General features: G+C 35.5%; 1 protein-coding gene and 1 long non-coding RNA gene across 5 annotated transcripts in view; one reads left to right on the top strand and one right to left on the bottom strand.

Moving 5' to 3' along the window:
• The window catches only part of SPAG16 (sperm associated antigen 16), a 981,678-nt gene that overhangs the window by 729,498 nt on the left and 226,698 nt on the right, over positions 1-25,482 (top strand). The window lies entirely within an intron of this gene.
• Positions 1-25,482, bottom strand: part of LOC108397066 (uncharacterized) — a 513,643-nt gene that overhangs the window by 474,243 nt on the left and 13,918 nt on the right. For 2 of the 3 annotated variants that reach the window (XR_012123547.1, XR_012123548.1), the window contains exon 3: positions 22,418-22,553. This is a non-coding gene — a long non-coding RNA (uncharacterized lncRNA). Of the gene's footprint in view, positions 1-18,414; positions 18,534-22,417; positions 22,554-25,482 lie in introns of all 3 variants that reach the window. The other variant, XR_005053738.2, reaches the window with a different exon arrangement.

Genomic DNA, 25,482 nt, shown 5'->3' with positions numbered 1-25,482 from the left:
CCTCTGTAAGCATCACAACATTATGAGTTTGGTTGCATTTCTCCCATTTTGGGGTTTTGAGACCTTTGATTACATATGCATATTCGTAATTAGACATATTCATACAGTTCTATGAAAGCCTGAACTACATTTCACTTAATCTTTAGCTCTACGAAATTACAAAGAAAAAAACTTAGAGACTCATGGGAACTGGTTATACTGTCTTTGAAAAAAATAAATATATATTTTTCTTTGGTTTTGTCATGCTCTCCTGTGTTAAAAACAGTTTTATTTACCTGACAGCAAGTGTGGAAGTTAACATGCTAATAATAGTAGAGGCACCTTGAAAACTTTGACTAAAGGTAAATTGACCAAATATCTATTTATTCAGAGATAGTATGCATAATTGTACAAAGTGTTGTGGTCATGAACCTGTTCTGGTTGATGTCCATTCTGTTTGGTTTGTGGTGATGCTCTATCACTTGTTAAGTATTTAGACTATCATCCCAAAAATGGATCAAAATTCTCAGAACTGAAATGCATTTGAATTACAGAAATTGTAACATTAATATGCATGAAACTTACTGCCTTTTTCAAAATGTATTAGAATATATATATATATATGTAACACAGTCTTGTTCCTTGCAGATACTATGTTTGTAAGGTTGTATACTTAATCTAATGATAGCATCATTGCACAAACTATGAAACCTCTCTTTTTGAACTGTCCTCACAGTTTTATCCCAAATACTGACAAATATCTTATTTGAGTCTGGATTGAATTTGTAAAAATATCTAGAAATTGTTGACATCTCATGAATCAGAAAAGGACATTTGAGTCAAGCACATGACAAGCTCTAAAGAGTAAGATTGTTGTTCATCTACGGTTTGTAACTGAAATTGGGCAGAACACTTACTCTCTGTTGACCTCGATTTTATCATTTCTAAAATGAGAGGTCTAGATTAAAAGACTTCCTCAATGAGGTTTACAACCTAAGTTTTACACTGCATTTCCCTGTGTTCATTTTAGGACATGATATCCTGAGACAAAAATAATTTTTTAAAATAAAAATTAAATGTATTTTATACTATTTAAAACTTGGAAATAAAAATTCAAAATGTAAGTAAAACATTTCACTTTCCCTTAATCCAACAGGGAAATACAATATAAAAATCAAGATTATTTAAAAATTGAGCTTCAGATATAAATGACAGCTGTGTTGCTCAGCAATACAAAATGTATTCTTGCATATCTAGCAACATATTCAATCTCTATGGCAATAGGAATTTTGGCAAAAAAGAGCATAAGTTCCAATATTAATAAATTAATGACTCAATCAAACTCTTCTTATAGGACTATATATAATAGTAAGAATCTAACCCATTCTGGTTAAATCAGGGGAGGAAATAACTAATCATAAAATTACAGAATTATGCAGGTGCAATCAACAATTGCAATTCCCTGGATGACACAAAGAGGGCATGGTTTATGTTGTTAATTCCTCAACTTTGTGTAGTATTTTTAAGACACTGAGAATTATAATTGTTGCTTAAAAGCCTCTCTGTAGTTGTACTACATAGAGGTATAATTGTAACATTATAGGCATACTCAAAAAGTGCTTGGAAATGTTTTTCCGTGTAAATAAAGTCTTCCTGGAAGTTCATTACAAAGATTATATGCATAATTATTATAAACTATTAAAATTCAGCACATGTCCAAGTAATGACAAATTTTAAATTAGTGTCATCATATTTAATATGATGTATTTTGAAGTGTTAATGTAAGAAACATTTTTTCAGATGCATTATAGTAGCTATATGCACATAACAATTAACGTGCTAATGCTAAATTTTTCGTTAATACATTTAAGAAATTCAAGATTTGTCTCTGTGTAGCAAGTATGAGAATTTAATTGCATGACTAGCTATATCTTAGTATCATCTAGGCCATAAAATATCCCAAAGCATATAATTAGCTATTCCTGTTTGCAGATGTAATACAAATTACATGTACATGCTAGCACAGGTCATTTTGAAATATAACATTTGCAAATGACATTTTTACATATACATTAATCAAGAAATATGTACTTGTATAAAGATTCAGACCTTTGAGTTTTTCTAGAGGGCACACAGTTATCATATTAAAAGGAATGTATTATTTTAATCTTAATTGTCTGTAATAGTTATTAGATTTAAGATTAATACAGTTAAAATTTGCAGTCCATGCATACTTTATGGCCCATAGTCAAGTAACCCAAGAATTTGTCTTTTTAATAGACTGTGTATACAAAATTGAATAGATAATCATCTTTAATCAGCAAAGCTGATACTTTTTAATAGGATAATCCTTTATGAGAAGTTGCAGTTCAGCAGATGTGCAAATCAACCCAGAACAAATAGTATGCAACTCTTGGAGATGGAGACTGCACAGTTGGCACTTGTGATAACTCACAGTTACATTTATCTAAAATTGAATTTCATACAATATTCAAATATGATTTACTCAAATCTGATTGAGCTCAAAAGTATCTTTTCTCATTTGTAATATAAGAAGAGTATAAATAAAAATTGTTTAAAATCATCTTCATGCAATATCGCTCTCTAAGCACTTTACCACCTAAGAAAAAAAATGGAAAAGAATAGTAGTATTAAGAAATACTGGTATTAAGTAAATTAACACTGTAAATGTTTTGAAATAATGAGTTGGTAAATACCAAGGAATAATAGATATTCATTTTAAGCCATGTCTTCTATCCAAGACTCCTCATTCTCTCTCATATTTTTGTTGGTCTAACAATGGAAATTTTGTTAATTCAGTTGACAAATATTTAGTGTAAGCCTATTATCTGTCAGGCACTGTTTTAAATTCTGGGATTCAGTAATGAAGAGATAGGGAAGATTTGAATTACAAACTAAACTGAAATACATAGACATGAATTGCAGATAATAACGGGGAGTGCTGAAAAATATGTTAAACTACTCTGCATATAATATGCTTCATGTCCCATCAGAGTGTTATTTGGATGGAGTATCTTGTAGCTATACATGGAGCTAGAGAAAAAAGACAGGCACCCCTGTAATATTATATCATTAACAATTTCTGTTCTCATGGATTTGGATCATTTAAAGTAATGCTCCTACTTTCTTCTGTAACCCTTGCACTATGCTTTCCGTTATGTTTGATCTGCCCCTTTATCCATGTGCTGCATCTGGACCCTTTACTCTTATCAGAATCCAGCTGTGACGATGGAGCTTCTGTTGTCAGTGTTTCTCTTTCTCCTTCATCTACTTTCCTTTTCCTTCTCCTCATCTTACCCAATCCTCTCTTTTTCTTCTTCCTCATTTACAAAGAGCTAAGTTAATCAGGCTCCTCAATGTATAACAGACAACAATCCTCAGATTTTATTATTTTTCTTCTTTCATGTCTCATCTCTACTCTCATTCCCTTGAACCCTCCATAGAAGTCTTTAAATGTCTTTGATATGTTTCCTTAAATTTACAGGTATTTCTAAAGAATAGAATTATTTTCTATGTATGTGTCTAAGACTTGTAAAAACTTAATTTTGTTATAATTCCATTCAATTTCTTGCTTTTTCATTATGTACTATGTTCTAGAGTTTTCTCCATACTAATATATGTCTGTCAGTTCCATCATTTGTGTCTTCTGAATAGTGTTCTATTTTATTAATTTTATCCTTTTATTCAGTTGTACTGGTGATGAACGCCCAAATTCCCTATGAGCCCTTGGTACTTGAAGGCATGCTGTGTTGAACATCCTCATATATATCCCTGTAAGGGGCTTCTGGGAGAGCTCCTCAGTGACCTGCTATGCTGCACAGTGTACATTATTTAATTTCACCAACCACTGTTACATTGCTCTTCAGAGGCTATATAACAATTTACAGTCCTTCAAGAAATGTCATTATCAACATTAGTTGTATATGGACTCCGTTGTGCTCCCCCAAAATTCAGTGTTGTGTTGAAGCCCCCTTCAGTGTTGTGAAGTCATCCCCAATGTGACTGCATTTGAAGATAGGGATTTTAGGAAATAATTAAGCTTAAATGAAGTCATTAGAGTGAGATTCTGAAGAACAGGATTGGTGGTCTTATAAGAAGAGGCTGTGCACAGACAAGGAAAGGCTGTGTAATCACAGCAAGGAAACCACAGTCTGCAAAGCCAGGGAGAGAGCCTTCGCTGAAACTTCACCATGCTGGCATCCTCATCTCAGATTTCCAGCTTCCAGAACTGCAAGAAAATTAATTTCTGTTGTTTAAGCCACCCAGTCCATGGTATTTTGTTTTGGTGGCACAGGAAGACTAATACAGCAGGTAGAATTTGATTTCCTAATTCTTCCAGTAGTCGGTTATACATGGCATATCCCTAATCATTAGTGATATTGAACATCTTTTCATATACTTTTCAGACTTTCAGGCTTCCTCATCATCTATGAATTAAATGTCTTTACCCATTTTTTCTGTTGGGTTTCCTTTCTTTGGGAACTTAATGATTTGTAGTTAATTATCTGTGTATTAATTTCTTGTTGGCTTTAAACTTTATAGATTTCTCTGAAAGAATTACCTGTTTATTGATCTCATCTATGGTATCTTATATTGAATTGAAATCTTTAAATTTCACAGAATCAAAACTATTGTCTTTTTTCTTAGTTATTTTGGAGAAGGAGATGCTTAAAGATTACTATCCCCACTGTCAGGTTAAGGAAGTATTCTCCTGCATCTTCCTGTTTAGCTTTATGTTGTTACCTTTTACATGTTAGGTCATTGATTCAAGGTACAAAGAGGTGTTATCATCAGTGTTTTCCTGCAATCACAAAAAAACCCAGGATCTTCCTGGTCTTATAGGAGCATTGGCTTCTTGTTCCCTTCTGGAGAGCTTCAGGTCAGCTCAAGCTGAATGCACTGTCCTTGGCTCAGCTGACCTTGACGTGACTTCTCATTCTGAACCCCAGGGTCTCTATGTGGGACATGTTGTCCTTCCTTATACAGTAAGCAGAACATGAAAGGGAAAACCAAACAATGTAATCACATTTATATCTCCTTTCAGATATGATAGATAATTGCTTAATATTCCATTGTCCACAGCAAGTTCACAGAGAGTTATAAGCCAAGCCCATTTAGATGGGGACATACACATTACTACATATTTCAAGGATAAGTCTCATAATAATGGATGGAAATTTTACCCGATTACAGGAAAGAAGCAACTACTTGGGAACAATAATTCAGTGACCATAGTGATAGACTAAACTTTATTTTTCTATCTACTGAAACGGTTTTCCTAACATCATCAGCTACACAAACTTTACCTCACTGACCTGCACTGTCATTTCTATTATGCATTAGCCTCGTAATGACAGACAGAATCTTTCTGAATTATTTTTTTTCTGATATGTTAGTAACATTGTTTTTGGTGTGGTCCAATTCTGATTTTATTACTAAATGTTATGTTATTTCTTAATATGTGAATATGAAGCTACTCTCTTTCCTCTAATTTTTCAAAAGTATGTATTGGGCCTTTTGGAGTTATCCTTTTTTAAATTTCAAATTGTATTAATTAATACCAGAGAACATGATTCACATCAAGTTGATCTTCTGTGGCCTCTAATATAGACAATTTGTTCGATGTTCTTGTGTAAAGAAAAAGAACACATTTATGCAAATCCTATGTTGGTTCAAACATGTTCATGGAATTCTTAGTTTGTGCTTACCTGTTGGTTATTTAAATCATTTAGAACATGTCTTATATTTTGACTGAGCTCTCAGTTTCTGAGATGGGTATATTAAAGTCCACAAGTATTAATGAATTTATCCTTATAATTCTATCATTTTTTGTTGCACATATTGTTAGGCTATGTTTTTAGATATATATCTTCATAATCATTATATCTCCTTGATCTCTTCTTCCTTATATCAACCTATAACATCACCTTTATGATGATTTTGCCTTAAGTTCTATTTTGTCTCACATTAAAAATCGGTACCCTATTTTCTTTCGGGTCCTATTTTTCTTATAATATTTCTTTTTATGTCTTTACTTTTCTATCTTTTTGAGGGAATTTTCAATTTATTTATATTTTTTGTTCTTTCTTTATTCAATCTGATGTTCCTAATTTTAGAAAGATGAATTTAATTTATATGTAATAGTGACTTTTTTTCTACATCAGTATGCTTGCACAGAAAAATGCTCATATTAGGATTCTCCAGAGACACAGAACCAATAGGATGTGTGTGTATGTTGCATGTTTATCTGTGGTTGTATATCTCATATACATATATATATAATAAATATAGAATATAATTTAACATTATATATTTTGCATTATTTATAAGCATATTAAAATAGATTTATTAATATATCTGTTATTTATAAGTAACTATATAATTTATAAATATAAAAATTATATATTTCAATTTAAATATATTTAACATATGATGTATTATAAAATATATAAATATATGTGTATGTGTGTGTGTGTGTACACACACACACACACACACACATACTCAGCTTGAGTCCAAAAGCAGTATGGAGGCAGAATTCCTTTTTTCATGGGGACCTAAATTTTTGTTTCTTAAGACCTCCAAGTGATGGGAGGTGGCCTTCCCACATTATGGATGTTAATCTATTTTACTCAAGGTCTGCTGATTAAATATTGATCACTTCTAAAAATACCTTCACAGCAACTTTGAGACTCGTGTTTGATCAAAAACTGGGTACCATGGGTACCATGGCCTAGCCAAGTTGACACATAAAATTAACCAAAACAATGCCTTTCTGGTACCTTTAAAGCAATTTTGATGATACCTTTCTTCTGATGATCTTTATTCTTTCAAGAAATATTTATTTTGCCCCATTCTAGACTCTGAGGATACAGCAGTGAAAAAATATATATATACACACACACACATATACATATATATATATGTAAATTTCTGCTCTCATTAACCTTACATTCTACATAAGGAGAAGGCTCAGAGGCAGGCACATGATAAATAACTAATGAAATCAACACTACCATATATGCCAAATGTTAATAAATGCTATAAAAAAATAGACAAGTTAAGAGAAGAGAGAATGTTTTCAAAGATTATTCCTCCAAGAAGGGATATACATGAGCAGAAAGTTAAAGGAATTGAGGGAATGTCAAGGGGTTAGAGCCTTCCAGGCGAAGAGAACAGCAATACAAAGTCTCACACCTTTTGTGTGTGAGGTCAGATGAGAAGAATTAGGAGGGTTGAGTCAGAGTGTCAGCCAAGGGCCAGAAAGTAAACAGTGTTGGAGGCTATGGTACTAACTCTGGTATTTATACTTAAAAATAATTATTTTAATAAATTATCTTAATTTTTTGATACATGTACATTTAGTAGGGTATAGGTAAATTAAAGTCTTGTCAAAAGAGTACAATACGTGAAACTGAAGAGAGAGCCAATATACTTGATCAAATCAAAGAACAAGAAATAACTTGGTTTGCTATGAATTATGGATGACTAAATTACAAAAATGATTACCCTTGTTTATGTCTAAAAGGCATGGTTAGACTTAAGTCACAGACTCAACATATGAGATATTATGGAAATCTAAGTGCTGTAGATACTGCAATTAGACAGCAATTGATAACATCACAGTGATGAGCAATTTCATAAGCTATAGTTACCTTTGCAACACTTCTTTAAAAAGCTGACATGATGTTTATGTATATGAGTGTTGATGAATGCTCTGTTGAGAATGATATCATAGATTTGCTGCTCTCCACTTTCTTATAAATAGATAATTTGCCCCTCATTACGACTATGGAAACTTTTACAGAGACATTTTGACATCAGTAACACTTAGTAGTACTTAACTTTTACTACTATCAGACTGACAGCTGTGTTTTATGATTAAATTAGTTTGATTTGTTTTTAAGAATCTCCTTGAAGATACCTGCATCTGTATAAGCTTATATGAGGAAAGCTTTTCCATTTTAGGAGAAAAACACATCAGTGAGAATTTTGAAATGTGCTATGTTTTCGGGAGCTGTGAAGCAAAGGAAAATGCTTAGAGACCTCATGTCACCATGGGAAGCCTGTTAGTAATAATACCCTATATTTATATAACACTTTATCAATTTAATATCATTCCTTTCACCAGCATGTATCTCATGCTTAATCCTGTGGCTTTTTCATTACCAAAAATGATGTATCTTTCAAAATGGTTTGCACTGACTTGTTTTGTTTCTTTGCCAGAGTTGACATCATTTTGTTTTGAGACAGTTGAACTACGTCATATTTCTAATTTTTTGCTGCCATTCTGTCCCAGAGTATCCTGTAACTTTTTATGTTGTTTTCCTCCCAAAGTTGTGGTTGTGACTAACTATTGTTACTTGTAACATAGCCTTGACATAGCATTTGGGGCATCCAGTTGTTCATAATGAGATGAACATTTGATTTACAGTAGTGTTCTGTAGCCCCATCATATCTCTTTAAAGCAGATTAAAATATCACTCTACCATTTTCAGTAATGAAGATAGAACTTATGTTAACAAAACCATATTTGCTACAATTCAAAGCCAATTAGTGTTCTCATGTGATGAAATTATCAGAGATTCTCATTTTAAGTGTTGAATGATGAAATAAAGAAAGCATTGTTCATATTATAAAATAATCCTCAAAAATAATTTGAAAGGGTATCTTTGAACACCAATCATGAAAATATAATAACTGAAGGCAATTTAACAAGATTAAGTGTATAAGCATGAGACTTGTTCAAATATCTCATATAACGGAATACCATTGACCATTAAAAGCTCATAAATGTGTATATAATGAAGTACAAAGATAGATTTTCATGATATATAGTGAACATAGAGGTAGTGACAAAATAGAGTATATGACATGATTTCACAATTAATATCCAAATAGGTAGAAAGAAAGGGAGAGAGAGGAAGGAAGGAAGGAAGGAAGGAAGGAAGGAAGGAAGGAAGGAAGGAAGGAAGGAAGGAAGGAAGGAAGGAAGGAGGGAGGGAGGGAGGGAGGGAGGAAAGAAGGAAGGAAAGAGGAAAATGCATTGACAGGAAAGGAGAGGGAAGAAGGAAAGGTTGGAGCACTTATTCCTTTGCTCACCATGGTTGCATTTGTGTGACTGCTGCATGGCTTGACAGCTTCAACACCCATGAGGAAGCCCCACTTCCATCTGCATGTGTGTTCTGTGTTTCCTGTCGGGATCTGGCTGGCCGAGGTGCACATAAAAAGCCTGGCATTTTAGCCACCAAAATAGGTATAGAAATTCTCTGTGAGGTGTTTTCCCTATGTCCTAAATTTTCTAAAGTAAATATTTAACAATTTTCAATATAAAGAAAAAGTGAAAGAAAACATTGCTCTACATGAAAGAAAACAAAAACAACATGCAAATAAATAATGCTAGTTTGAAACAATGAGGAGCTCATGTCTTTTTAACTTTTTTATTGTAATTGGCTAGATTGATCCTAGCGCTCTTAGACCCAACTCTAGGTCTTAGACATCATCTCTCAAAATAAGCAAGAAAGAAAAGAGGGAAAGGGCAAATAAGGATGGTTCACTGGAATCCAGGTGAAAAGTGGCATTTATAACTAAGAGAGGTCAACATTTAATTCCTCTAGTCTTCACGTTTGCATGGAGGAAAGAAACCTGGGCTCTTCATTCCTAGTACCTCTCTACTCCATCTCTGCCCCTCCCTCCTTCCTCTCTTTGTAAAAGGAGTGTCTTACTGAACTGAAGAGTTTAGAAGGAAGTGAGCCAGTCCTACTGAGCAACTTCTCCAGCGGCCCTCTCCTTGGTAAAGTCTGTCCCCTGATCACACAGGCTCTTTCATCCATCACTGCCAGCAGACCACTCCACTAGCAGAAGCCTGAGTTTTTGCATCTCTGCCAGTAATTGGATGGGCAGGTTTAATTAATTGTGGAAACAACCAGGAAAAAAGATAAGGCTACATATTCATGTTATATTTTTTAAATCACCCTTAGCACAGTGAATGTAATATTTTGACTGCCATCCCTATAATAACTGTGTCCACTCCTCAGGTGGTTCCAAACTGGAATGGGAAAGAAAAGGGTATTGTACTGATGCTCGCAAACCACAATAATATTCAGAATCTTTCATATGCTCCACAGGGAGCATTGTTTTTTTCACAGGGGATTTCAACTTTATTGGTTATAGCTTATCTCTTAAAATATTAGATAAAATATGACATAATATTAATCTTTGTTAATTTTGAGTGGTAGCTGCATGGGTATTTATCTTATCATTTTTTTTTCTATTAAGGTATCATTGATATACAATCTTATGAAGGTTTTACATGAGCACCATTGTGGTTACAACATTCCCCCCTATTATCAAGTCCCCCCCACATACCCCATTACAATCACTGTCCATCAGCCTAGTAAGATGCAATAGAATCACTGCTTGTCTTCTCTGTGCTATAATCCCTTCCCAGTGCCCTCCCTATATTATGTGTGCTAATCATAATACCCCTTAATCACCTTCTCCCTCCCATCCCACCAACCCTCCCCGGCCCCTTTCCCTTTGGTAATGACTAGTCCATTCTTGGGTTCTGTGAGTCTGCTGCTGTTTTTGCTTTCTTGTTTACACTCCACAAATGAGTGAAATCATTTGGTACTTGTCTTTCTCTGTCTGGCTTATTTCACTGAGAATAATACCCTCTAGCTCCATCCATGTTTTTACAAATTGTATAATTTGTTTTCTTCTTATGGCTGAATAATATTCCATCATGTATATGTACCACATCTTCCCTATCCATTCATCTACTGATGGACACTTAGGTTGCTCCCATGTCTTGGCTACTGTAAATATTACTGTGATAAAATAGGGGTGCATATGCCTCTTTGCAGCTGGGATCCTGTTTTCTTTGGGAAAATTCCTAGATGTGGAATTCCTGTGTCAAATGGTATTTCTATATTTAGTTTTTTTGAGAAACCTCCATATTGCTTTCCACAATGGTTGAACTAGCTTACCCCACCAGCAGTGTAGGAGAGTTCCCCTTTCTCTGCATTCTCACCAGCATTTGTTGTTCTTAGTCTTTTCGATGCTGGCAATCCTAACTGGTGTGAGGTGATATCTCATTGTGGTTTAATTTGCATTTCCCTGATAATTAACAATGTGGAGCATCTTTTCATGTGCCTATTGGCCATCTGAATTTCTTCTTTGGAGAGCTGACTTTTCAAATCTTCTGCCCATTTTTTACTTGGGTCATTTGTTTTTTGGGTGTTGAGGTATGTGAATTCTTTATATATTTTGGATGTTAACTCCTTATTGGATATGACATTTATGAATAAATTTTCCCATACAGTAGGATGCCTTTCTGTTCTACAGATGGTGTCCTTTCCTATAAAGAAGCTTTTTAGTTTGATGTAGTCCCATTTGTTTATTTTTGCTTTTGTTTACCTTGCCTGAAGAGATATGTTCATGAAGAAGTTGCTCATGTTTATATTCAAGAGAGTTTTGCCTATATTTTCTTCTAGGAGTTTTATGGTTTCATGACATGCATTCAGGTGTTTGTGTATGGAGTTAGACAGTCATCCAGTTCCATTCTCTTACAAGTAGCTGTCCAGTTTTGCCCACACCAGTTGTTGACAAGGCTGTCATTTCTCCACTGTATATCCATGGTTCCTTTATCCTATATTAATTGACCATATATGTGTGTGTGTATATCCAGACTCTCTATTCTATTCCATTGATCTATGGGTCTGTTCTTGTGATAGTACCAAATTGTCTTGGTTACTATGGTAGTATAGCTTGGAGATGGGGAGTGTAATCCCTCCCCCACCACCAACACCACCACCACCCCCACTTTGTAAGGATTGTATGGCTATTTGGGATTTTTTGTGGTTCCATATGAATTTTAGAACTATTTGTTCTATTCTGTTGAAGAATGCTGTTGGTATTTTGTAGGGATTGCATTTATTTTGTAGATTGCTTTAGTCAGGATGGCCATTTTAACTATATTAATTCCTCCTATCCATGAGCATAGGATGTATTTCCATTTATTGTTGTCTTCTTTAATTTCTCTCAGGAATGTCTGGTAGCTTTCAAGGTATAGGTCTTTCACTTCCTTGGTTAGGTTCATTCCTAGGTATTTTATTCTTTTTCATGCAGTTGTGAATGGAATTGTTTTTCTGATTTCTCTTTCTGCTAGTTCATCATTACTATATAGGAATGCAACAAGTTTCTGTGTATTAATTTTCTATCCTGCAAGTTTTCTGAATTCAGATATTAGATCTAACAGTTTTGGAGTGGATTCTATAGGGATTTTTACAGATGTTGTCATGTTGTCATGTCTTCTGCAGACACTGACAGTTTAACTTGTTCCTTGCCCATCTAGATGTCTTTTATTTCTTTGTGTTGTCTAATTATTATGGCTAAGATCCCCAGTACTATGTTGAATAACAGTGGGGAGAGTGGACATCCTTGTCTTATTCCTCATCTTAGGGGAAAAGATTTCAGCTTTTGGCTTTTAAATATGATGTTGGCTGTGGGTTTGTCATATATGGCTTTTATTATGTTGAGTTACTTGCCCTCTATACCCATTTTGTTGAGAGATTTTATCATGAATAGATGTTGAATTTTGTTGAATGCTTTTCAGCATCTGTGGAGATGATCATGTGATTTTTGTCCTTTTTGTTGATGTGGTGGATGATGTTGATGGATTTTCAAATATTGTACCATCCTTGCATCCCTGTAATAATTCCCATTTGATCATGATGTATGATCCTCTTGATGTATTTTATAATTCAGTTTGCTAATATTTTGTTGAAGAGTTTTGTATCTATGTTCATCAGGGATATTGGTCTGTAATTGTCTTTTTTTGTGGTGTCTGCCTGTTTTTGGTATTAGAGTGATGCTGGCTTCATAGAATGAGTTTGGAAGTATTCCCTCCTTTTCTACTTTTTGGAAACTTTAAGGAGGATGGGTATTAAGTGTTCTCTAAATGTCTGACAAAATTCAGCAGTGAATAACTGTTGGTCCAGGAATTTGTTTTTGGGTAGTTATTTTATTAACAGTTCAACTTCATTGCTGGTAATTGTTCAGCTCTGATTTTTTGTTTCTTCCTTGGTCAGTCTTGGAAGGTTGTATTTTTCTAGAAAGTTGCCCATTTCTTCTAGGTCATCCAATTTTTTAGCATATAAATTTTCACACTATTCTCTAATAATTTTTTATATTTCATTGCTGTCCATAATGATTTTTCCTTTCTCATTTCTGATTCTATTTACATGTGTAGACTCTCTTTTTTTACTGATAAATCTCTCTAGGGGTTTATCTATTTTGTTTATTTTCTCAAAGAACCAGATCTTGGTTTCATTAATTCTATCATTTTATTTTTCTCAATTTTATTTATTTTTTCTCTGATCTCAGTTATGTCCCCCCTTCTATTTTCTTTGCGCCTCACTTGTTATTCTTTTTCCAATTTCATTAATTGTGAACTTAGACTGTTCATTTGGTATTGTTCTTTTTTGAGATAGGCCTGAATATACTTTCCTCTTAGAACTGCCTTCATTATGTCCCACAGAAGTTGGGGCACTGAGCTATTGTTTTCATTTGTTTCCATATATTGCTTTATCTCTGTTTTAATTTGGTCATTGATCCATTGATTATTTAGGAGCATGTTTAGGCTCCATGTGTTTGTGGGCACTTGAGAAGAATGTGTATCATGTTGCTTTAAGATGAAGTATTCTGTAGATTTCTGTTAGGTCCGTCTGTTCTAATGTGTTGCCCAGCAACTCTGTCTCCTTACTTATTTTCTGTCTGGTTGTTCTGTCCTTTGGAGTGAGTGGTGTGTTGAGGTCTAGTAAAATGAAGGCATTGCATTCTATTTCCCCCTTTAATTCTGTTAGTATTTGTTTCACATGTGTAGGTGCTCCTATGTTGCCTGCATAGATATTTGTAATGGTTATATCCCATTGTTGGACTAACCCCTTTGTCATTATATAATGTCCTGCTTTGTCTCTTGTTACTTTCTTTGTTTTGAAGTCTATTTTATCTGATACAAGTATTGCAACTCCTGTTTCTTTCTCCCTATTGCATGAAATATCTTTTTCCATCCCTTCTCTTTTCGTCTGTGTATGTCTTTAGGTTTGAAGTGAATCTCTTATAGGCAGCATATAGATGGGTATTGCTTTTTTTTCCTTTAACCATTTTGTAACTCTATGTGTTTTTATTTGTGCATTCAGTCCAATTACATTTAGGGTGATTATCAATAGGTATGTACTTAATGCCTTTGCAGACTTTGGATTCGTGGTTACTGAAGTTTCAAGAGCAGCTTCTTTACTATCTAACAGTCTAACTTAACTCACTTTTTAAGCTATTAGAAACACAATCTAAATGTTCTTTCTTGCTTTTCCCTTATTTTTTCTTCCTCCTTCACTCTTTATGTGTTCAGTGTCATATTCTGTACTCTTTGTGTATCCCTTGACTGACTTTGTGTGTTGCTGAATTAATTTTGCATTTGGTTAGTAATTAATTGGTCTACTTCCTTTACTGTGGTTTTATTTTCTCTGGTGACAGCTATTTAGCCTTAGGAGCACTTCCACCTATAGCAGTCCTTTTAAAATATGCTGTAGAGATGGTTTGTGGGAGGTAAATTCCCTCAAATTTTACTTATCTGGGAATTGTTTAATCCCTGCTTTAACTTTAAGTGAAAATCTTGCTGGGAGCATTCTTGGTTCAAGGCCCTTCTGTTTCAGTGCATTAAACATATCATGCCACTCCCTTCTGGCCTGTAAGGTTTCTGCTGAGAAGTCCGATGATAGCCCAATTCGTTTTCCTTTGTAGGTGATCTTTTTTCTCTCTGTGGTTGCTTTTAATACTCTGTCCTTGTCCTTGATCTTTGCCATTTTAATGATTATATGTCTTGGTGTTGTTTTCCTTGTGTTCCTTGTGTTGGGAAATCTGTGGACTATTTCCTTCCCTATATTGGGGATGTTTTCAGCAATTATTTCTTCAAAGACGCTTTCTAACCCTTTTTCTCTCTCTTCTTCTTCTGGTATCCCTATGATGAGAATATTTTTCTGTTTGGATTGGTCACACAGTTCTCTTAATATTCTTTCATTCCTAGAGATTCTTTTTCTCTCTGTGCCTCAGCTTCTTTGTATTCATGTTCTCTAATTTCTATTCCATTTACAATCTCTACCTCATCTAGTCTGCTTTTAAATCTCTCCATTGTATGTTTCATTTCAGCTACTGTATTTTTCAATGTGTCTGTCTCCCTCTTGAACTCGTCCCTTAGCTCTTGACTATTTTTCTGTAGCTCCATTATCATGCTTATGAATTTTATTTTGAATTCTTTTTCAGGAAGATTGGTGACTTCATTTTCACTTAGCCCTCTTTCTGGTTGTTTGAGGAATTTGGGATTTAATAATGTTCTGCCTTTTCTTAATCCTATTGAATAATGAGAAATACTAGGTTATGTACCCTCTAGTGCCTAGAAGCTCTGCTCTTCAGAGCTGCCCAGCACCTGGAGAGATGGCAGTGGTCACAGGCGAGTGATGCTGATACCTACCCTAAAGAGAGAGCTCTTTCCTGCTTCCTGGCCACAGTGCCTACCGCTGCTGTCAGGGCCATGAGCCACATGCAAGGAGCAACCTCTGTTAAGCCCCTAAGCTGCTGTAGGTGGTGTTGCCCTCCTGGAGCGATGGCAGGGGTAGCAGGTGAGCCACACTGGTGCCTGCCAAGAGGATAGAGCTCTATCCTGCCTCCTGGCTACAGTTCTTGCCTTTGTTCTCAGGGCCAGTTAGCTGCATGCAGTGAGCAGCCTCTGCATTAAGCCCATGTGGTTACCATAGGCAGGGCTGCCCTCTGGCTGGCCTGGAGCAATGACCAGGGCAGTAGATTTGTGTGCAAGTGCTGGATGGGAGGAAGTTGCAGCAGGCTACTTACCATGGTGGGGGGCCTCATGGCTGCATTGCCAACCAGGGGAATGGAGTACCTGAGGCTCCTGAAAGTTCCCAATCTGCTGGGCTGAGTGTGCCAGGAAAATTTTGTCCACCTGTTCCCTCTCCTGAGTGGCAAGCTCTGTGTAATCCCTGCCCCTTTAGCAACCCTCTCACTTTGGGGAAGTCTTTCAAAGTGCCTGCCTTTCTTTTATCACAGAGCAGCCAGTTGTGGGAACTTGTTCTCCACAAGTGGCTAAAATCTCAGTCTCTCCAAGTATTCTGCCTCTTTTCTTTCCAGCCCCACTAATCTTCAGAGTATCATGTAATGTGGATTTGTGCCCCTGGAACAGATCTCCAGGGATGAGTATTTAGCAGTCCTGGGCTTCTATTCCCTCCCTGTTTCTCTTTATCCCACTGTGAGCTGGTGTGGGGGTTGGGCTTGGGTCCCGCCACATCATGGCTTTGTTACTCTGCCCTTTTCCATGAGATGTTCTCTTTTCCCAGATGAAAGCTGGCTGGTTCAATCTTATTTCTGGGTACTCTTTTAGGATTAGTTTTATTTGCTGTGTTTTTCTATTATATGTAGTTATGTGAGGAGATTTTTACCTGATTTCTCATGCCACCATCTTTTTTCCCTCCCCCAGCATTATTTTTTCAAGATGTATATATTTTATTGTCCTAAATGTTTTATATGATCACTGCTGACATTTTCAAAAAAGCAATATAGAAAATATATAAAAGACAAATAAATCATATGAAATCACAAAAGTTTAAAAATTTTACATTTCTTATTAAACTAAAATTACTGTATGCATAATATAAAATTACTATATTTGTTACTAAATATAGTAAAAATACTATGTATATGGATAAGACATATACATATACATACATATAAGATTTTATACTTTATATCCTAATGCTCTTTCACATGCAGCCTTATATTCTGCAGTGTTCTAATAAAACAGTATTTTACACTTTGTATTGGGCCTTTTTCATAGTAATTGTTTACAGAGGCAATAGAGAAAGTAAGACTAGCCTCCAGAGTTACAGTGATTGATTTTGAGTCCAGATTCTACCACTTAGTTCTCTAACCTTGGACACGCTCCTTAATGTTTCTTTGTCTTAATTATCTACTCTGTAAAATGAGGATAACAAAACAGTACCTTACATTTTTTGTGAGCATTAATGAGATAATCTATATCAACATGGTGAAAAGGTTTAAGTCTCTGCCCTCCTGCGTTTACATTCTAGTGGGAGAAGCAGAAAATTAATTCTGTCACTCTGCCTCTGTCTCTCTGTCTCTCTGTCTCTCCCTCTCTCTCTCTTACACACTCATACATGCACACATAAATGGCATAAAAAAAAGTCGTGGCAAATGTATAGAGTGAAAAGGCGGGGAGTTGATATTTCATATAAGATATTGAGGGAAGATCTCTGAGAAAGAGCAACATGCAGGATGTGAGGATGGAATTTATGCACAACTCTTGGGGTAGAACACTTAGGGAAGAGGGTTCCCAGTAGGCAAATCTTGAGTTAGAATAAGAGATTGGCATGAGATGACTTTGGAGAGATAAGCAAGAGCTCAATAATGAAGAGACTCATAGGCCGTGGTAAAGAGATTGAATTTTGAGTATGACATGAAGACACTGGACAGTTTTAAGCAGTGAGGTAATGGAATTTGATTTATACTAGAACATGTCAACAAACAAAAAACAATTTGGAAACTTTGGAGACAAACTTTATAGAAGGCAAGAGTGAAAGCAGAGAGAACAGGTAAAAATGTTCATGTTATAACACAGAATTAAAGATTGCTTAGACCAAAGCAGTGGAATACCAAGAGTGGGGTTTTCAGAGGGCAGTAAGTGGGGTGCACTGTTGGTAAAAACCTAAAGAAAATGATAAAGCTGTTGTAAAGATGGTCTGCCTTTTATTATCAGCACCCTTCAAGCACTCTAAAAACAGCAATCAAATACTCATCCCCAAAAGGGAGAACTGCCTTTGCCTCTCCCCACCCTGTTCATGCCAGTGGACCTAGGCGACCACTTAGAAACTTTCACGACACCCTCATGTATTTGAAGGTAGAGTCAAGAGAATTTTCTGAATTAGACATGATATGTGAAAATTCAGTCTCAAATATATTTCTTGCAGCATTTAGGTGAAATATGAAATTGTTCCTGATCCTGCCTTTCCTATGTACTATGTAGTATATAATAAATTTCATATATGACCTAAGATATGTCAGTAGACATTTATTTCTCCCTACTGATTTTTCTTTCAATATTTGTTTGCCAGTTCTATACTATATTATTCCTTTATAATATGTTTTGATATTAGGTAAATTGAATGCCATTTAATTCATATTATTTTTCCAAGAGTTCCTGATTATTCTTTTTCATTGATTAATGTATTGGTTAAGATGCTTTTGGTTACATGCATCAGAAACCCTAGTTGGAACTGACAATAGGAGCCTTGTTATCTCATGTTAGAGAAAGTCCGCATGTAGAGCTACCTTCAGATTCGGTTGATTCAGCAAATTTAAGGTGTTTTCAAGGACTCAGCTTATTTCTTCTCTCTTCTGTCATCCTCAGTGTCAGCAGCAAGGTGGCTCTTGCAGCCCCCCAGGTGATACTACAAGGCAACATCAGGCAAATGATGAGACTGTCTCTCCTATGGGTCTCAGAAGACAGGAAACTGGTTTTCAGAATCCCTAGGTAGACTTCCCTCACATCTTTTGGGCCAGGATTGTGTCATGTGCACATCTCAGAATGAAATCCAAGAAAGGGGAAAGATTACTTTTACATCAGGCAGTGGTGTCAGGTTTCTCTTGGGTACATGGCTGTGAATGCATGTGTTTGGGGAAGGAGGGAGAATAGGAAGGAAGGAGAAAGGAAAAGAGCTAGGCAGTTGGGGAACATCCTTAACTACTAGAGTAACATGAAAGTAACTCAGGAGCAGAGAGTATCTACCCCTGCTGGAGGGACATTGCTTTAATGGCAGAGAAAATGAAAACATCAGGAAGGATGGGAACTAAAGCAGTGACTTTAGAACTTTATTATAAGCACAGTAAGAAATGCACTTTACATCACACCCCTAAAACACAATCTCAAACATACATGTATGTGTATACACACACACACATATATATGTATGTACATATGTATGTATGTATACACACATATATATGTATATAAATATTTATAGTAGATATTTTCTGTTCTGCCATTTTGATGCTACAAAAAATTACTTTTCATGATCTGGTTCTTGGTTGCAAGGTGCAATTTGGAAAATCCTGGTCTCTCAAGGAGAGCCTACAACACCTCAAGGTACATAATAATCTCCCCAGCTGGTGGTAACTCTTTCTTTCAGGTTTATGTCATGAGTAATAATTTGATCTGCCTCTTTATTTACTCTGTGTGGTTCATATGGAAGTTGGCCTGAGGAAAGGTCCACTGGGTGAATTGCCTGGGAGCAAAAAGGAAACAAGCCCCCCACATGTGTTAACACTCGCCCTGTCAGAAAATCTCTACAGGAGTATTGCTATTGGTGGGAAATAAAAATGGTAGGAAAGTGTGGCATGGCAGTCTGAGCCAGTTTTGTTACACCAAATGCAGCCACATCATCAGAATGATTTTGCATTTGAGGTATTACAACTAAATATTTTATGTCATTTCTAAAATTAAATAGTCATGGTTTTGTAAGATGTGTTCCAATTTCTTCTGTTGGTGGTTTCTACAAATACTTTTGGGAGGTTAGAACATTGGGTAAATTTTCATATGAAATATTCTTAGGAAAGTACTAGTTAGGTAACTCATGGTTTGATAATCCTTGGGCATTTTTAATGATATTGTAGAAGTCATTTTTTCTTGGACTTCAGTAGTATCTAATATGTAAATTAATCTATTGATTTGATGCTGAGCAATGTAGTTTAATTTTGTGCCACTTTCACTCCTCATTTTGTATCAAGGAAGAATGCATTCTTAATTTGACTCTTTATTCTAAGGGAGTAAATTAAATTTCAAAGTGTCGAGCTTAGAAGTAAGTTGGTGAATGTTTATTTTAACTTTCTCTTGAGCATGTGTGTCTCAAAAGCCAGGCAGTATTTTGCATTTTGGTCATTTTTCTTTTGCTGAAATAATGAGGGTGGGGACTTCTTACAACTGCAAGCAATTGCTTTGAGCTCTAAGCACTTTGAAGAGATTAGCCCCATTGATATTCTCTTCATTTTTTGGAGAGAAATGCTGCTTTCCCCTGAGTATAGGAAGATAGACAGCTAGATGGCTATTGAATAGAAACAGCTTTTGCTTAGCCAGTCGTACAATATTAAAAATTCTCTTCTCAAAGATATATATGCAACATTAGAAAGTTCTGTCAGATGATTGGAAGCCTCATTACACTGACTTGTTAATTTTGTCTGAACCTGCCATTAAATGTGGTATCGTTTGCCTGGAAAATATCCTTAAAGGGGTTAGAGCCTAGATTGTATTGTTATTAAGCCAGCCAACCTGGTGATGAGCAAGTTAATTATCCTGGGGATAAAAAGGGGAAAATAATAGTATGATTTCTACCAGCAATACAGTGAAAAATATACATGTGAACTATTTGGAGATCTGCCCACCCAGTAGAATTTAGCTAGACAGTGATCTGTCCTTCCTGTACACGGTCAAAGATGTCTTTCTTTGATTTAAAAATGTTAGTTTATTAGAATTTAGATGATGCCATATAAATAAGGTTTTATTCCAGATGACTCCACATGCATTATGTTGTTGTTGTTTTAGAGAGGTTCAGTTAGCAAAAGTCTCAATTCAAATTACTTTTCTGTCACTAAAAAATGCACTGTGGGAAAGGGGAACATATATACATACATATATATATATATATACACACACACACATATATATATATATATACACTTTTTAAGAATTCCAGTGTTGCAGTTCCATCCAGTGTCTGGCTTAAATACAAGAGCTTCGCCTACTGATTAGGCTGCTCCTGCAGATAATCAAATACTGAAACCTTTTGAAGGTCATCATATCCTTCCCTTTCTGGAAGCGTCCCTGGAAGTGCAACCACTTAGCAAGCTGCTGTTGCCTTTGAGTTCCTTGCTTTGTCATGCATACATAAAAAAGAATATTTCTTCCACTTAGAGAAGGTAGTGAAAACCTTTGATTTAGGAAACAAGGTTATCATCAAAAAGCCTTTTATTTGTTATTCAGACTGCCTATCTTCAGGATATCACAACTATTGATCAATTTTAAGTCAATTGAATGTGTGAAATTCAAGTGGCAGGCACTGGGCTCCTGTATAGCCTGTGGTTCAAAACAGTGAATTTGATTACATGACATGTTGCTGTGCCCTCTTTGGTCTTATTGCCTGTGCACTTAAGATAATCTACCAGTGCAAATTCTAAGAGCCAGATTCTTGGGAAAGGACCTGTGAAATAATTCTATCAATTTCTTAAGGATGTTAAAAACCCCTACCTCCTTCATCCCTAGAACTTCCTAATTCCAGTCCCAATATCAATTATCAAAGATCTTGAGCAGGCTCCCATATAGCACTGGGAAGGAAAAATAGGGATGGGTTTAGGCTTTCTGGAAGATATATGGGGCCAGAATATTGATGTTCTGCCTTTGTCTCCAAGAACACCTCACAGGATCTCTCAATATTTCATGAGTCTTTAGCCGTAGAAACTAGAGTCAGTGGTTTTTTTTCCCAAGATCACTACCTTTCAAGGTAATAAGGTAAGGAACGAAAATTCTAACCTACAGGTCTGTCGCTCTTACTTGGGGCTATCATCTTAGTTATAATGGTTAAAAACTTGAAAAACCCATTTTTGGCTCCTTTACATTGAGACAGATTATTTATAGGGGCATAAAATGCAAAACTCTCCTTTTTGTTAGAGTACTTTTCTCTAATTTACAAGATATATTTTATTACTTTGTTGCACTTTACTGAGTTACTTGCATTTCACTTGCACAGACACTCACATTTTAATAAATCTTTGATTGATGACTACACAGAAAATGTTTATTGGGGACCCTTCACTGACTGTAGTCATTATATCTGCTTTTTCATGAGATTTTCCAATGATTTCTGAAAAGTTCCATCAAACTCTTTTGAAGTTTAAATTTGAGCCTGTTTTCAGCAACTTTGACTCACCTTTTTAAGGAGAACTTTGGTTTCTTGCACTAACAACGTGTACTGGCAAATTAGCTCTACTCCTACTTTGTAAAAGAGATTTTATCTATCTTTTTCCATACTTTTAGTGGTTTGCTAAATTGCTAAGTTGAAGAATCAGTTTTAAAAATAATAATTTGCAACTAAAACCAGTATATCAAGTGTTCTTAAAGTTCTTTAGGAACAACAAATAAATATCATATACTGTAAGTGAAAACCTATTAATATAGAAAAAATTCAGTTATGTTACTTTCTGGTATGTTAGTACAATGATAATTATATAATGAAAGTATAATGATAGGCAATGAAAAAAATCAATCCAAAAATCAATGGCTTACCACGAAAATGTTGGCTTCCCACCCTCATCAGTCCAACGTGAGGAGGGCTCTGCTCCAGGCAGCTGTGGCCCACGCTCTGGCAAAGTCTATTCCATTTCCACCACGCAAAATCTTTTCTACTACCAGGGCCAAAAGCCTGCAATAAATACTCATTTGGTTCAGTTGTTAAGAACTCATTTCATGGCCCTGCCTAGACAAAAGGGGAACCAGGAGCTATATTCCTTAACAGCATAGCAACCATTGTCCAGGAACAACTCTACTTTGTGCAAGGGAGTGCGACTCGTTCGTGGAGAACCAACAGTGTCTACCAACCTGTATCGGTTACTAGTCTCAGGTTGCAATTAACGGGAACTGACTCTGCTAGTTCAGCCAAGAAAGAGGGAGTTTGCAAAATCCAAAAGAAATTTAAACTGAAGAGCCAAGTCCTCAGAAAATACTAGAATCAGAGCAGCTCAAGGGATAATAAGAATTAGATTAATAAACATGACCTTCAGAGAACCATCAACAAGATAAGATGGTTCCAGCCCCTTTCAGCCCAGGTGTCAATGCAGTCAAGATTCAGAAAGAATATCTGAAAGAAAGAGCATATTTTTAGCAGGTCACTTTCCCTCCTCTTGGTTCCTCTTGGAGAGAGGGGTGCTTGATTAACAGCCCTCCAAGACTTGTCCAGTGAGGGGACAGAAGGGTCCCAAAAGCCGAGACAACACGTAGGCTCTGTCAGAGGAAGGGGTAGAGGAAGATAGGCAGATTCAATCATATATATGTTTCTAAAAAAACAGATATTCAATATGATTCTTTAATAAATTCAAAGGTAAGAAATAATTTCTGATCCAAACAGCAAGGAGAAATAACTAATAATATCCAAAGTCTAATAAAAAATTCTATAATCTGTCAGTTACAAAATCCTACTCCCTTTTTGTTGAAATTCAATAACTTAGATAAAATGGTGAATCTCTCAGAAGGTAAGTTACCTTTTCATATAAAAGTGAAGATGGGAACATTTTCTGTCATGTGGGGCAGTGGTATTTGGGTGTGGGGATTGTTGGATTGCAATCAACAGAAATTGACTGGGGGATGGTGGGAAAACAGCAGAAAGTAGTAATGTATTCATCATTTTACATGCAATTGCCTTGGAATAGTCCATAAAAAAATATCATTATTGTTTATAAATGAAATTATACTTTGCCAAGGAGGTATTAGAATATTTTCATTTGTATTCCACCAAGAAATATATTTTTAACCTATGTTTCTAGGTTATCCATAATTAGGTCTCCAAATTATGCACAGGTTTATTAAAATTTTTTTATGACAGTGTACTCTAATATAACATTTACCTCCACTCCCTGCCAAAGAACCATCTGGTGATAGATCCAAATGCACACCATCTAAGTGGGTAAATTTTAAGATACTCTAAAGGATAGGAAGTAGTTTATAAAATAAAGTGTTATTAGTGCTAGAGTGCCTATTAATAGGTATCCCTAAAAATGAATACAGAGTTTGAAAATTACAGGATAGGTCTGTGGAAAATTTTTAAACTTACAATGAAAAAAATCCTCCAAACAGATCTTCATAGGCTCCTCTTATCGGTTCCCTCTACCCTGTAGTCGTAGTTTTCCAAGCAGGCTACTACATTGTCTTTCAAAGTTTATTTTAGCAAATGGCTGCTCTATGCACAAAGAATGTGAAATAACCCTGTAATTTTGTGGATTTTTTAAAGGTACGCTAACAAAGAGATTCTTTTCCTTTTCCTTTGATTCCATAGAGTGTATGATTGTACTTTCTTTTCCTTTGGGAGCTCGGTAAGACAATCTTCCCCTGAATTTTTCTTCAAGTGTCTGATATAACAGTAGAAATGCAGTTTTGGTCAATTTTTTTAAAGCTTCCTAGGCTTGTTCATTCTCCCATGAGATATTCAAGTAGAGTGTGTGTGTGTGTGTGTGTGTGTGTGTGTGTGTGTGTGTGTGTGTGTGTGTGTGTACACATGCTTCTGCATGTGTGTGTTTTAAACAGAGCTCTTTACCCAAAAAAAAAAGTATTTTTCTTTGTAGTTACAGTGGTTTTTCTAGACAATATTAGCAGATCTCTGGTGCTAAAATTTTATGCTAGATTGTTTTGTAACTTTATATTTATGGAATATCTCTTATTTGTTTATAATTAGGTCTAAGCCCTAGCTCCAGGAATGTTCATAATTACAGAACAATTATTAAAAAATTCATTGAGGTCTAATTTCAAGGTTAATGTTTGAAATGACACTTTGCTAATAGCAAGTCCAAATATGTGAGCTTATTATATTTATGTAAAACTGGAACAATCTTTCTTACAATGAGATACGAAGTTATTGTCCTGTTTAGATATGTATATCCTTTTTCCTATGAAAAGGGGCACCATTCACATCATTCACACCATTACCCAAGCTCAAAACCCCTGAATTTTCTTTAACTTATTTTTCTCAATGCATGGACTATCACCAATTGCAATTTTGCTTGAGAAAAGAGCTGCAAAATCTGTCCCCCTAGAACTGTCTTTAAAAAGACTGACCTGATCATGACAGTTCCCTTCCTTAAAATCGGTGATGGCAACTACTGTTATACCAGCCATTCCTTTAGCATTACAAGCACTTAGGATTCTACATCTGTGTGGATTCCTACCTTTTTTCTTGCCTGGAAAACCGTTATTCATTCCTTAATGTTCTACTCACATAGCACTTTTTTTTATATCACTCCCTTACTTCTGTTCCTCCCCTCTGTCCCTCAGGGAGATCGTAGTATTTTCTTGTCTGTGTTCTTATTGCATTTTTTACAGATCCCTATTGCTTATCAAGTTGCATTAGCATTAATTGGTATTTCACATGTCATCTCCCTTGTAGAACTGAATTCCTGAAAAAGGAGATACTTATTCACCCTGTGTTCCACATCTTCTGACATTATGTCTGGCATATTGTGGGTGCTCAACAAATGTTTATGAGATTACTTTGAGGTTAATTTATCTTGACATAGGTGTGGTGAAAGAAGAAATAATTCTAAAACTATTTGTGGCCTGAGACATTTTTGTATAAATATAGAGTT

This window comes from Manis javanica, chromosome 12 (genome assembly GCF_040802235.1).
Source record: "Manis javanica isolate MJ-LG chromosome 12, MJ_LKY, whole genome shotgun sequence".
Classification (NCBI taxonomy): Eukaryota; Metazoa; Chordata; class Mammalia; order Pholidota; family Manidae; genus Manis; species Manis javanica.
The sequence above is the reverse complement of the archived record's forward strand: the minus strand, read 5'-3'. Positions and strand labels throughout refer to the sequence as shown.